The sequence below is a fragment of the Sitodiplosis mosellana genome, unplaced genomic scaffold, assembly GCF_009176505.1.
Source record: "Sitodiplosis mosellana isolate CC-2019 unplaced genomic scaffold, AAFC_SMos_1.0 Smas_scaffold_1, whole genome shotgun sequence".
In the NCBI taxonomy this organism is placed as follows: domain Eukaryota; kingdom Metazoa; phylum Arthropoda; class Insecta; order Diptera; family Cecidomyiidae; genus Sitodiplosis; species Sitodiplosis mosellana.
In genome coordinates this window covers 6573166-6589146 of record NW_022595244.1, presented here as the reverse complement: position 1 = coordinate 6589146, position 15981 = coordinate 6573166, and the positions used below count along the sequence as shown (strand labels likewise).

Sequence of the window (15981 nt, the reverse complement as noted above, 5' to 3'; positions counted from 1 at the left end):
AAAGTCGATTCTTTTAGAGTTGAAATCGAACCAACCAAATATGCGGCCAGAAATATGTGAAAACATCACTCGGTTTGGTCATGTAAGTACCCAAAATATTCGTAAAGGATCATACTAGATGTTGAAGGGCAGAAAAGGTAGAAATTATTTGCGTTTACCCGTCAGACCGAAGCTCATGTTTTTGATTTGCCCATTTTGAGTTTAAATTTGTCTTATATGTGTCGATAAAAAAAAATCTAGACGTGGTTTCGAACAAACTAATGATGCAAAAGTGCTTGGTTTTTGGTCCTCTAAAACAAGCAATCGGAATTTCTCATGTGCAGAAACATGTGTTGCACGGTGAAATCATCTCGGCAGAACTTTCCACTGGCATGATCAAATACAAAGCATAGCTACATTTCAATTTATGGAAAAATTGCACCGATTTTATGTAACCGCCGTCGTTTTTTTTTCTCTCCAAATTATGAGAGTTCAATGGTTCTTTTGTTATGTTTTATTGTAATATTTAATGAAATGGTTTAAATTGCTTATCAAACACAATGACGAATCATTGTTTCAAGAATTCCTTGGTTATTTAATCATAATGATGAGCGACACACACCGCTGCTGCTCATGAATCAACATTTTAATTCGAATTGAAAGGCAATTTAATTCAAAATGAAGCACGTCAAGTGTATTCGACTACATTGCCTTTTTTCTATTTCCATTTGCCGCCAATTTATAATTATGGGGGAAAAAATGTACCAAAGCCGAGATCGAATTGTTGTCAATGTGGCAAAGAGAAAATGCGCATACACAGTAGCTTACAATATTGTGTATGGCTGCGGTGGTGGCGGCAGAGACAAAGCCCAACCATCCAATTGAAAATTGAATTTTCATTGTGTCACAAGGGAATGCAGCCGCATTGATTCATTATGTGCTCTGTCAACCATATTGGGGCATAAGTATCGCTTACTGTCATCGAGATACCATACGTCTTTTATAATAATTTGTCATTTTGTCAGACGATATGTATGATGATCGGCTTTTGAAATAAAAATACACTCATCATTATGACAGAGAAAAACCATAAAGCGATTAATCGCTACGACCTCAAAACTATATTGTCTCTTTGGTCGCTGCTCACATATTTCGGCTAAACGATCCACCGCACAATCTGATTTCGTTTGGAAATATAATGATTTCGTTATTAGCCATAGTCGGTTGTTATTGTTGCACTCTATTTGACGGCGAACAATTCAAATTGAATTAAAATGTCGCGGAATTCGATTTTGCGTTCTTTTTTTTCTGCTCATCGTCATTGTGATTGTGTGTGTTCAGTCGTTAACAAGTTTTTGTGCCAACATCAGCGTTTTGCTTGGGAATATTGAATTCATCGCATAAATTGTTCATGGTTGATAATAATTAATTTAACGAGATTCTATTTTTTGTGGAGGGGGGAAATGGAGCTTTTAAAATGAAACACAATGACAGCTGCGTCCGTTTTGATTAATAATTTTCCGGCACTTGCACAATGGCCCGTCGGCGGGCTTTTTTGTCACAATTCCTAATTAAATTGAAGAATTATTATTTCAATTGAATTTCGACCAATTATTATTAATTTCAGTTTTGTGACAATACACAAAAATAATCATAATTCGAAATTGGTTCGGAATTATGCCTTTAAATGTTTCGGTCACAAACAACGATGGAAATTATTTTAAATGTGGATTCAGTTTTTTGTTTGTAACAAAAATTTTGTTCCGTTTGTTCGGTTATATTGTTAAACATACCCTAATGAATTTTGGTTGGGTTCGATACACACAGTTTTGTCTTATTTTCCCACGAAATTCATATCTGAAAATAAACGAAATAAATTTAATTTTTTTTTATTGTACTCATAGAATTGTTTTGAATCACGGGCTGTGATTCACAGCTATTATTTTAACAACTTATTTAGAACTACTAAGATCTAGATAATGACCGAGAACCTTCTTTGATTTATATTGTCGAAACAGAACAACTCTAATAACTAAATGAATAGCTTTGACATGTCATGACCACACGCAAAACAACACAAAATATTGAACGTACAATTATTTCACGTCATAACCGTATTACAAGTGGAGAATTTCCAACATAACAATGTATGCCTATTAATTGGTTTGGTTGATTGCGGTGTTGAATTTCGACCGATTGACATTTTCAACTCACACAAAAACTTCGTCAAAGTTGTATGATTCAACGTAGAAAAAATTCTAAAAAATACAACTTTTCGCCCCATTATTTCGACATTCATATTCTAGAATGTTTCATTCGTCATGCGGAATTCGTTAACGACAGTAATAATAATAGACAAGAGATAAAAGTGACAAATGCAACTCTTTCGCTTGTGATTCCAATTCCAAAAATTGCAGACATATCTGTTGCTATTAAAATCCTCTTCATAACATTTTGAAGCTCATTTTCCGTGGCTTCCATTTCGAATGATGATTGTGTTTGTGTGAATTGCGATTTGAACTCAGTATGCAATGAATGAAAATTATGCGACATTAGATGATTGATTTGTCGCCATGAAATAATCTTTATGACCGTCATATTTTCATGTTGCACGCGCAAACAGTCGCGCCGGTTTTTCCACTCTCGAGTGTCTCTCTCTGTGTGTGTGTGTGAATTATTGGTCATGAAAAATGACTATATGTTCATCGGGAGTTTGGCAACAAATGTTTACATTTTGAGATGTAAATCATTCGCTAAGCTCAATGTCCATTATTCATGTGCTTAGAAAGATTTAGTTGGTATGTGTGTGTGTGTGCACTTCTGTACTTGCATGTAACGGCCGATTGTTTTTTTTTCTCTCTCTCTCTCTCTATTTCCTTCTTGTAAAAAGCCTTTCTTATGCTGGGCAATAAATTGCCGAGTAGAATTGAGTCAGATGTCGCGATAAATACTCGACTGTGTTGAATGAGAAGAGTGCGACGTTCACATGCCGCATTACCATTTGTAACATATGAAGGTAATCATAACAGCAGTTTTTTTCTTTTTCAGTGGATTGCTTTCTCTCTTTCTTACAGCGGAGAGAGATTGGTATACCATTCGTTTGGCGTATCGTGCTCGTGCCACAGATAAGAAAGGCTGAAACGATCAATCAAGAACCATACTATCTCAAACGGCATTTATTTTGCACAAGCATACAAAGACACAATTACCATTCGGTCGATGGATGGGGGGGATGGCTTTTTGTTCTCAGTCTTTCTTTCTCCGTCTCGATATCGTCAAACTCCCGCGGCACAAGAAAACCGTTCCTTTATCGCAATCAAAAAGACTTGAATGTTTTACCAACAATAGACACCTCACCGCAAAATCGCACGCATAAATTTCGGAACGAATGAACGAACGACAATAAAACCGCAACCTCAAAGAATTCTGTCGTTGATGAAAAAAAAACGGTGAATTGCAAATTGCGTGCGAACGCCGTTCCGTTCGTTCATTTGATTGAATTGATTCGCTGTATTCAACGGAAATTAGTTCGCCAAAACCAAAATCCCATCAGATCAAATATATACCAATTGAATTGTGTGTTTTTTTTTCTTTGTTTGGCTACAGACACAACCACACAACGCAATAATTGAAATCGACGGAAAAGAACAAATCGCGCGGGCGCACGTAACCACTAAACAAAGGCCGATATTGTTGGTTCGCGCTGAATAGAGTGAAGAATGTGATGAGACTGACTGTGACTGTCAAGAGAGACAGAAAGAAAAGCGATTCGATGAAGGCAGTTGCAATGGGAGTCATTGTATTATCGCCGATAATAATGATGTGTAGTCATCTAAAAGTGCGCGGTGAGCGCGCTCTCTCTCTCTCTCCCTCTCTCTCCCTCTCTCGCTGCTGCAAAGAGGAAATGCTGTGTTGAACGAACAAAACGAATTTATGACCGAAGGAACAACATAGACGCGAAAAAAACAGACATTCCAGCAAATGAATGGCACTCGAGATGTACGAACTGTTTTGAAATGCGAGCAGAAAAATAAAAGTATGGCAGGCAGGCAGGCAGACGTGAAACGTTTTGTTCATGCGAGCGAATAAATTAAACCGAGGGAGAGGAAGAGGAAGAGAGAGAGAGAGAGAAAAGGAAGCGAACAGCAAAATAAAATGCAAAACTGTTCTATAAGTAGAAAACCAAATCTAAAATGCGAAAGAGTTTGCATTTTAAAATAAAAATGTTGTTGGTTTTTGTGCCTTTTGTCTCGGTTTAACAGAAAACTGCCCGCTGGCATAATTTCTACCAATGCACAGTTTTTTTCTCTCTCTCTCTCTCTCTCTCTCTCTCTCTCTCTCTCTCTCTCTCTGCGTCGTTTGCCAAATGACGAGCACGAACAACGAGCTGTTGCGCCCGTGTTCGTGTGTATACATTGCGCCCATCACGTAGATGATGTATTACCAAAACCACGCGTGAATTCCTAATGCAAACAGCCGCACGCTGCATAGAGATAGAAAAAGCAGCGCACTGAAAAACCCAGTCCTAATATTCGACACCGCAGTCGGTCAATTTCTGAAGCATCACCGCCCAAACGCCCGGTTGTTGTGTAAACCGATCATAAGCTGATTTAATAACACTAAAAACATGAACTGAGCATAAAAAACATGCGGGAAACATATTACAGCGACACCGCCAATGGCGGCAGACTCCCATTTTTTTGTTCGAACTATTTACTCAGTTTGTTCATGCAGTCCCGATGCGCGATGCACGCAATATACGAACTCTAAATTGATAACAGTTTTGACAACAACAAAAAAGAACATTGAAGAATGGATTTCAATATCGAGCGTTTTTGTGAGATATTTGCGATGGGAATTATTTTTCCGAACACTTTATTGGAAAAATATCAGCATGGCCACACAAATTGTTCTATGGTACAATCATTGGCTTATCCGCTGTCCATTTCTAAGCAATTAAAACAAATTCTTCTGTTTTTTCTCATTCAAATTTATTTTTAGTGCCTAGAAAAATTCATTCCATTCCAATTTGACCACTCCACCGAAGAGCACGACCGTCATGTATGTGAATAATTTGCGCACACCGTAAACACATGTGAAAAGAGTTGACCGGCCGATTGAACGTACAAACATCAAAGGCAATAAACTCATCGCATACATTTGGCAAATGAATAAAACGCAATCATAATTTTATGGTTGTGTGTATTCGTTTTTATTTCCCTCGAGTTTCATGCGCTTTTATTAGCATCCGGTGGCATGGACTTGAGATGTGACTCTTATCGTTTCCATTTAACTATCGTCATAAATTGAATCTCGAACACAGAAAATCGCACATCGTATACTGGGCTCTTCTTTCTTTTGTATCTTTCGTCAGATTTTAATTGATATTTATTGTGGCACAGAAATTCTGGCTAGAAAAATTGCTGCATCTGTTGTGCTGTTGCGAATTAATTTATTGATACTGTTTTTTTTTCGTTTCTCGAGTAGATTTTCAGTTTTCAAGACTCTTGTAATTGCCATCGCATTTTGATCTCTCTCTATCGTTCGGACCCAGACATGACGAAACAAAAGCGACATGGTTTGATGTTAAACGACAAGCGCGCGATGCGCAATTAATAAAATAACAGCTCTCGAACTGGGAATGGCTTTAGTAGCATGGCATCATTGCTGATCACGAAATGGGAATAAAAACAACATCTCTGGCATAGAACCGGTTGTCATAAACATTGGAGCAAACAAGATTTGTTTCACAGTGTGTTGCGTGCACTGGCAAATAAAATGAATGAAAACCCAACGAGAGCTCGATGTTTTCACGCGTGCACTGGCTGTGCGCACGAAAAAGCGAAACGCAGTCGAAGTCGAAATGGAAGCAATGAGAGGCGTCTACACCGCAAACACACTACATGTTGAGTCACATCATCGTGTGTCCCATTGCTAAATGACAATCATTTAAAATGTCAAGTTCAAGAATTCGGATTATGCTTGAAAATTTGTCACGTTTTATCGTCATTAAGTTCACACTACGATGTGTTGCTCCTTTGTGTTGGCATCACTTTTCGGTTGAGTTTTGCAAGTGTACATTTTAATAACAATGTCGACAAATCCATTTTATTATTCCTTGTTCATTGTTGCTGCTGTTGCATCGATCATGCTTTTATCGTCATCATAAAGGCAGGTTGATGACGCATCTGCATCATTTTCGCTCCCGATGCATATAAGTGTTGCCTCTCTTTTTTTTTAGTTTCAAGTACTCAATTTAATATATTTGCACAGCGAGTCACGTTCACGATGGCACACTTCAATCATAACGTGCTCCTCGATGGATGCTACAATTTCACTGCAGCAAATGTGAACCCATTACATTGTTGCTTGAATTCTGTGGAATTTAAAAACACATATTCTGCACTCTGCCAATGAAATTTTTTTTCTCCTCGGAATTGTTTTGAGTTTCCGAGCTGTAGTTTGTTTTCGAAAAAGGCACACACACACAACCGGACGTTTTGTTTGAGGCAACTTCGGTATCGCTCAATTTTACTATCGAGATTAATTGAAAAATTTCACGCAAATCGCCATGGAAATTACATGATGGTTTTTTTTTCATTCCGTTCTACCCAACTTATACACGGAATGTAGCGTCAATAATTGGATTTTTATACACACAAACACAAAAAAGGAAACAATTCTGATTTTGAAGCTCTCATTTTTTTTATCACGCAACATTGTTTCAACACACTTCAAAGAGAAAAAGAACACACAATTAATGTTTAAATCGTTGACGGGACGAAAATGAATCGAAAGCGGGAGGCGTTTGTACATTTTTCGCCTGTCTAATTGAAAAATAGATTTATTGTGCCAATGCACGATCTCATCGAGACAGGCTCTAAATGAATGAACACGAATAGGCTTTAAATAATAACATCTACTGGTAGAGAGAAAAAAGAGGCGAAATCAGAAAACAACATGGAATCAACCGTAACGAAGTGAAGTTCATGTATAGAATTTGCGCTGAGGAATTGTGAAAAAAAAACGAAACAGGACGCTGGTAATTGAAAACAAACGAACTCAAGGATAGAACTTGAATGAACAGAAGAAAAAATGTTCGTCGAACGACTTCGTAATCGATGGAGATGAAGAAATATTGAAAAGTGCGAAATAGCACTAAATTATTGATGGTTGCTGTTGATGCTGGCTGTTGGCTATGTTGGTAGGTGCATTTGTTCGATGAGCTCGCTTGCATTCGATGGAATGGATATCGATAAATCACAATAATGAGAATTAAAACGGAAAATCTAATGGAAAGCCAACGGAGCGAGCGAGCACATACACACTGTGCACCGTAGCCAATTTCTCGCCCACTGAGAAATCGTTCTTTTATTTGCTGGAGAGAAGCTAGCATTTCGAAGCGACGATGCAACAGCAGCAAACAGTGAACGAAGATAAAATGAGATTCAATACCCGTTTGAATTATCTATTTAGTCGAATGACTCCATGGGGATGCTTTCGAATGCAGAAAAATGAATAGACCAAGAGCCGTTGAACAAAGTACTTACCTTATAAGCTTAATGCCCGATAATGGAATTGTAGATGCACATTAAGGTAAATATTCAAAATATCAATTTGTTTTATCTTCATTTGATACACATCACAATATCTGCTCGCCGATAACAAGAAAAAATATTGCTTCACTTTTCGCTCAAGCTTCATGTCAGATTTTTTGTATACTGCTAAATTTGCACAAAAATAATTCAAACACAAAAAATCTGCTCCAAACATTGTACACAACATTTTTTATTTCACATCAAAGTCTCATTCAATTCAAATAAGTGAGGTTATGTGTTTGTAATGCATTTTATCCATTTTGACATGATTACAACATAACCTCACTTCTTTGGATTAAATGAGACTTTGATGTGAAATAGAAAATGTTGTATACAATATTTGGAGCAGATTTTTTATGTTTGAATTATTCTTGTACGAACTTAGCAGTAAACAAAAAATCTGCCATAAAGCTTGAGCGAAAAGTGAAGCAATTTTGTTTCTTGTTATCGGTGAGCAGATATTGTGATGTGTATCAAATGAAGATAAAACAAATTGTTATTTTGAATATTGGCCTTAATGTGCATCTACAATTCCATTATCGGACATTAAGCTTATAAGGTAAGTACTTTGTTCAACAGCTCTTGGTCTAGAAGAAAAAAAAACCAAACTCGGCAACATCATGTTAAAATTGCAATGTCAAATGGCTGCATTGAATTATACATGGGATGCTTTTAAAGCAATGACTTGCTGGATTTGAATTTGGTTCTTTTTATTTGTTGGTGAATAGGCCATTTCACTATGTTGAAAAGTCGAAACCAACATACACATTCTGAATCGGTAGAGCCTGTAGATTTTAAATATATAATTTTTGTGTTATAAAATTTATTCCTCGCGAGCAAAATTGCGAATTAATAAATAAATGAATTTGAAAGGTTTTATCATGAACCGTACAATACGTTTGAGTCACGCATCATAGCAGAGTTCGAATGTTTTGCAATGGATACTTTGCATACGAGATATATGTATTTTCGACATCACAGTGACGAGCTATTGTTTTTTGAAAACGCAGTGGGGTACCAAAGGGATGTCTAAAAGAGGTTTTCAGAATTCGTAAATTTTCTCCAAAAATGGTTGGGGAGACGATTTCTGAGTGATTTAAATATATTGAATTAATTTCTGGCTAATTGAATGATATATTACCATTGATAAGAGCGCTACAGGATAAACGTATAACTTATAGAAATTTTTTTTTTTTAAATACTCATTTTATAGCAGATTTTTCTAAAACTCCAGAACTGCGATTTTATGAAATTCTATCATTTTGTATATATTTTTCTGAAACTCATCATAATACTTGAGAATTGATACGTTTAACCATGGTTTTTATAAAAATCCATGTTCCATTGTGGATTTTTCTAAATCTCCTATAATAGCACTATGATTTTAGAAAAATCCATCGTTAGGTATGAACTTTGATAAAAACACATTGAAATACAAATACGTGTATTTTGTATGTGTTTTCTAAAAATACACACCTCAAGATGCAATTTTCTAAAATTACAGTTCTGGAGAATGAGTTTTAGAAAAATCTGCTACAAAATGAGTATTTTTAGAAAAAACATATCTTTAAGTTATACGTTTATCCTGTAGCGCTTTTATCAATGGTAATATATCATTCAATTAGCCAGAAATTAATTCAATATATTTAAATCACTCAGAAATCGTCTCCCCAACCATTTTTGGAGAAAATTTACGAATTCTGAAAACCTCTTTTAGACATCCCTTTGGTGCCCCACTGCGTTTTCGAAAAAACAATAGCTCGTTACTGTGATGTCGAAAATACATATATATCTCGTATGCATAGTATCCATTGCAAAACATTCGAACTCTGCTATGATGCGTGACTCAAACGTATTGTACGGTTCATGATAAAACCTTTCAAATTCATTTATTTATTAATTCGCAATTTTGCTCGCGAGGAATAAATTTTATAACACAAAAATTATATATTTAAAATCTACAGGCTCTACCGATTCAGAATGTGTATGTTGGTTTCGACTTTTCAACATGGTGAAATGGCCTATTGGTGAAGCATCGCAAGGGGTCACGTTACAACAATGTGATCCGTAATAATCGTAAAATCATCCAGAGCAAGCAACCAGTGCTTTAAGCTTACTGTATGCAGCGTGCGCACACACATGGCGATGGTGGCTGTGAATGTGAACACCAGAAGTCTTTGATATATTTCGATCTGATGGACTTTTGTGCACTCGAATTACTTTATAGCACCTAAATCGAATTGGTGCATCGTATGGCAAATACGGTCGATTTAAAAAATGCATGAAGTTTTGCCATCACAGACGAAGCTCTTTGTTTCACTCTAACCATTCTCCGGTAGAGTTTATATTAAAATTAGTGACTCTACTTTGGCTATTAACAACCATTAGAGTGCTTGGTCGTTTGGAAAATTTCCACGAAATGAATGCATAATTTGATGATACATCATGCACCCTTTTTTTGTTGCACTAACAATATAGTTTTTTGCACTGCTTTAACAAGACATTGTTCCCCTCGATTTCATGTCAAAAATCAAGCTAATCGATTAGTAAAGGTACGTCGGCACACTCCAACCAACAGAAAAAAATGATGGAATATTTGAATATTTAACGAGCATGCGTTTGCATTCGAAATTCATAAGATCATTAGCATCACCACTTCACAAGATGTCGTTAAAACCATTTGGCAACACATTTTTTGCTTAACAAACGAGCCAAAGTCGAGTGCAAACAGCATATGACAAAAACTCAAACCCGCATGGCAATACTGTGAACACAAAAACCATATGAACATTGACATACGACAAAAAAAGCGCACACTCTTCAGTATAATTTGCATTTTTTTCGGTGACGAACCACTTTTGTGCGACCAAAGACGTTTCACTTGACCAAAAACGGAGACGGAAAGGTAACACGCTGAAATGAGCGTGATTCGAATAGAAACCGTAAACGATAATCACATGTACAAAAGAAGATCTGGTGATATTTCTACGAATTGGGAATTGGGAAGCAAAATGTGATTCAATTTGATGGATTTGAATGGTTAAAAAAGGTTAGATAAGGTGCAATTGCGGAGGCGCAATCGAGAGTAGGTCTAAATTTACTGGTTTGTCCTGTTTTTTTCTCCCTTCATTTGACCACAATTCTTACATAAACCGCAACGAATTCGCCGTTTATCGATTTCGATAAAATTATCTCGATTTAAAACAACCACATACCCACCCGGAATAGTAGTGTTTCAAAAACAAGCAGAAAAAAAGTGAAATGTACAAAACCAGCTACAAAAAAAAATTGCGAGCATTTTTGCCCATGAATTGCTGCAAAATGCACACTCCAGTATGGGCAATGATTATCTCAGACTTTTTTTTGAAGACGACACACGATGCTTATGGGATTTTGTTCAACGTTGCTGCTGCCTGTGCACGGTGAATTTCATAATACATTTCGAATTATGCATATTCAACAAAAGTGACGAAAATGCCACTCTTTTTCCTCGTACTGTATAACAAAATGCGATTTGATGTGATTTACGATTGTTCAAACTGAATATCTAGACAAATCTCATTCGCTCTCTCAAGAAACATACAGAGATAAAACAAACGATCGAACAATAAAATTGTTCAATTATTTTTTTTTCGTTTCATTTCGTGTGCAATGTGTTTGAGTTGTCGAGATTTCAGGCACGGTAAAAATATGTTGGAAAGTTCGTTGGCATTTCTGCGGAGCATGTCGAATGTGTGTTATTTTTATAGATGAAATGATAAAAAAAAGAGTCAAAAACTCGATTTTACCGTCGTCGGCATTTGCAACTTTATTTTCAGTTCACCATAGACAAGAGCAGAAAAATTGGAGGTAAAAAATATTGAATGAATTCTTGTGTCGTGTGCATGATGACGCCTGAACGAAGCGAATGAATGAGTAAATATATCATGTCGCGTTTTATTTCCGATAGTTTAATGCATTTCGTCGCTCCTTTTTCGTGTAATTCTCCGTGACAATACAGAACTGTCTAACCTTTTTCTTCTTCTTCTTCTTCTTCTTCTTTTTCTTCTTCTTCTTTTTCTTCTTCTTCCTTCACTACTGCTGTTGTTGTTGTTGTTCGTTGAATGAAAGCGAAAGTTTCGTGTGTGACAATAATGTTCACGAATTGCATGCTTTCTATAAATAAAAACCCGTGAAAAAAAGGCATGATGATAAAAAAAGGCAAACGATTTGTACAAAATGGTCATCCGTGATTGCAATCTGATTAAAGCCCAATCGCTTCGGATTTAACCATGACAATTAATTGAGGGTCGATGCTTGACGAGACGTGTAAAACGATAAATAAGAATAACTCAATCAAAAGAGAGTAAAAGTCAATTGACGTTTTGAATGATTTACATGTGAAAGTTGAATGTCTGGGCGTCTCTGTTTGTTTTTTTGTTTATTTCGTGCTGTTTGAACGAGGCATCGCAAGATCACAGCATTTTCTCTACAAATTGCACATCAATTTGAAAGGTGTATACGCGCGCAATGTCACACCAACTTAAAACGAAGATAAATCAGGTGTGCAGCATTTTTGTCACTCGTAACAACCATTCGAACAAAATGCAAACGTTTGGCCTTTCGATTTCAATTGAACCGCACAGAGTTTGCCACGACACTTGAACACAATAAATTAGAATGTATAGACGGTGTTTTGCATGCGCACATTTTATTTGCGTTTCTCATATATCATGCATGCATCCATGGGATACAGTGAATTGAATTTCATTTTCAACTTCTCTGGTGGAAAAATGTCGCGGCCGGTAAGAGAGAATGTAAATTATCCAAGTGGATTTTATTTATTTTGTCATGGTGCACGAGTCGTGTATCGTATCGGAAAAGTGTGCGCTCGTTTGACGACATATTCGATTTCATTAAATCATGTCACCTGGCAGTTTTATGAGCATTCAGGTGTTTTGTCTTTTGACAGCCTGCCACTGCTACTCCAACGGTCTGTATAAGCCATGCTTAACGAACTTTTCGGATTAAAATCGGATTGTCTGCACATTTTCATTTGGACGGAAAATGTATTGGGATTTAATTGAAAAGTGAAGTGGTTTCATTTTTGATCCACTTTGCTGAGTTTTTCCAACCAAGTTCCGAGCAGAGTTTCAAATTTCAATACAAAACAAATTTATAATGGAATTGAACGGCGACCTTCACCTTTGACGAAAACGTATCCAACTTGAGGGAGAGAGAGAAATAGGGGGAAGGAAAGGAAAGAAACATCACGTACAATTGCGATTGCGATGGAAATTTAATTAAATTGCGTGGCAAATGCGCAATTTTAGCGTCCGGTGTGGCTTTCATTTGATACCCGGTTAACATTCTGATCACCGCTAAAATGATGAACTCTGCAGCCAATTCTCTGTCTATTCTTCTCTGTCGGCATTGACAAACATTTCGAGTTTGGTGAAAGAACACTGAAATAGGTGCTCAAATTAAGCAAAGAATTCAGTATTGGCAGCAAGAAGAGAAAAAAAACCAAGCGAAAGACAAAAAAGCCATTTCAGGCGAATGGTTCGTTAATCGCATGAAATTTGCTGGACACAGAGAGTTAATTAAATTTGATCTTTTCGAATCTCGTCGTGTTTTTTTTCTTTCTCTCTCTCTCTCTCTTCTTCTTCTTCTTATACTTCTGTGTGTAATTTCGTAATTTAATGCGCATTCACAGTTGTTTTGATGGTGTGTGAATCGCGCTTGTAACCGATACCAACTATGTTCATCATGCATAATAATTTATGCTAAATCGTTCTGTATCATAGTCAATCCGAGGCACGACACAACACAAACGAACATTATAGTAACGGGCGGATGAGCAAAGCTTCTTTGCATCGTGTGTCTCACTCTCTCTGTGTGTCTGTGTGTTCCAATGCGGCGGTTGGTGACCTTACAGCCCAAAAGCGAATGTGAATCGATTTTTAAATATGATCGGCTCGTAATGGAATCGGTAGGTCAAAGAAAAAAGGGAACTTAATCCAGCTCATATTTCTTCATTAGAGTGAAGAGCATACGGCGTTTTTTTTTATCGAAAACCCAGCGTTTAAATCAATGTTTTTGATTAGACGATGAAAAGTTTTGTCATTTTTTGTGCGTTTCAAAAATGGATAAAGTAGACAAAGCATAAATGCAATCCCCTAATCAGCCATCGATTTTAATGATGTCGATTTTTTCTATAGTCTGAAAAACGATGGGAATGAATGCGATTGAAAACAGAAAGAAAAAACCAGCTTGCAATCAATCCATCAGGAGCGGCAGTTATTTTCTCATCTCTCTTCGTTATGATTGATACGCAATACGTAAAAACGATTTTACAGGTGGTTCCATTAACAAGTGCACTTAATGTGATGAGCTTTCATCTTCGTTGTCAATCGCATTTTGATTTCAAACGAAAATCACACCGTTCCCAGTGCGGTAACATTGGGTCGTCGATATCCATTAACGCTGTTTGTGTCATTAGTACGATTCGAACAAGTGTTTGAACGAGGACGCTGTTGTGCAAATGCGGTTATGTGATGTGGCATCATCGGCTGACGATGACAGTAATTGGTTATTACTTTGGCGTTGAAATCATATTGCCATTGTGCATATAATTAATCGATATATGTTTGAAACTCACCAAATTGTCGATTGGCGTGTCAGCACACTCTGACGATGCTCTCTAGACTCTCTAACACTCTCTCGCACTCTTCTCAATATCTCAAGTCAATGTTTCGTCATTCATTCGGAAGCCCACTTAGCCAAAAGTGGTGAAATAATGAAATCAAACTGGAACACAGAGACCTGCAATCAAACGAGGAAAACGAAAAAATTAAAATAAAATTAACTTCATGAGACCAAATGAGAATACAATTCCATTGGGCAATGTGCTCAATAGCATTATAATAATAATGGTTAGTTGTGGCTTCTGCTTCTAACGTATTTTAAAACCGATCGCTCGATGCTTTTCGCAGAGTGTGCTTGCTATTTTCGAATCGGGTTTTTATTTTTTGGCTCATTCGTTTGATTTGGTTTTTGCAGCCGCTTAACAAGCGTACGAGTTAAAAGTGATAATCATTGGTGCGCTGAGTCAATTCTCACATCAATTTCCAGTCAATGTTCACAATGGTTTTTCTCGTGTACTTGAGTCATGCGCTCGCCTTCGGACCTCCGTTAATTATTGAGTTTGGTCCGAAACCACTAAGTGATTGGCAAATTGCAATGCTATTTTTCGTTGTTATTTTTAGTCGGAGTTTTTATTTTTTCGCGAAGATTGAAACTCGTTGTTTTTTCGCGTGCTTTTTTTCACTCTTTTGTTTCAATTATCGAAATAAATCGACGAAGTGATATAAAAGTAACGAACAGCTGAGCTCAACAACGCCATTTTTCGCGTATTCTTGATGGTTTTCGTTGTTGAGCAATACATAATGGGGTTTTGTTTAACGAAAATTTTCACACAATCACTCTCAAATGAGATTGGAAATGGTAACTACTGCTGCCACTGCCGCTAATGCCACACAGCACTCGTAACGACTCACATAAATTAAAACCGTGCCGAACGCATTCACTCGATTAACCAATGAACGAACAAATGCGCTTAATTAAGCGGCTACCGATCGAATTGTAAGATGTCCCCAATTGAATTACAAGTGTTTTACCGTCAATGTGAGTTTAGTTCTGATAAATGCCGCGCGGCGATAGTCATTTCGCTGTGAATCGCATAAAAATTAAATGGACGTAATGTGAAAATGAGCAATGCGAACGAGAAACAATTCCAGACAATTTTCGTTTGTTAATGCATGGCCCCGTTTCCTCAACATCCACACGTATCTCTTGAGAACGAGCGAAAATCCCCTGTGTGATAAGTAAAATCAATGCTCAGCTCTATAATTGGATAATTATCCAATCCAATTTGTCACGGTGCTTTTTAAATGTGCATTCATTTGTCGCCGTCGTCGACGCTGAATGGAATAACCATTACGGCATTGATTGAACGTGTATCGAAATAATCCATATTTATAGCTTCAACCGTATACCAAATGATAAATTACTCTTAGGCTTATAGAAGCCAATTCGATCTCTTTTAGGTTTTAATGTGAATTGAATCATTAATTCGGAAATTAACGAAATCGATTTGTCGAATACGAACGCAACTCTCCCATCTCCCATCACGTTTGCATCGCACGAGAAACAGCGGAGAAGAAAGAATTCTATCATTTTTTCTTTATAGAAAAAAATGGCATCGGAAGTTACATTCATTGCCTTTAAAACTCATAAAAGGCTGTGTGTATTGCAGTTAAATTGGATTGCAAAAAGTAAATCGTATCAAAATGCCCAACAGGCTTTTGCTTAGGGTATTGAAATTATGAGTCAAATTTAATTCATGGGTTTTATCTTTCGGAAA

The 15981-nt window shown here is 36.8% G+C and overlaps 1 protein-coding gene across 1 annotated transcript in view; it reads right to left on the bottom strand.

The window, feature by feature from the left end:
- The window catches only part of LOC129577183 (uncharacterized), a 70391-nt gene that overhangs the window by 28558 nt on the left and 25852 nt on the right, over nt 1-15981 (bottom strand). The window contains exons 2-3 of the mRNA XM_055463794.1: nt 14218-14381; nt 1773-1836 (exon numbers count right to left, since the gene is read on the bottom strand). The gene's annotated coding sequence lies outside the window, so the exon portion shown is untranslated. The remainder of the gene's footprint in view (nt 1-1772; nt 1837-14217; nt 14382-15981) is intronic.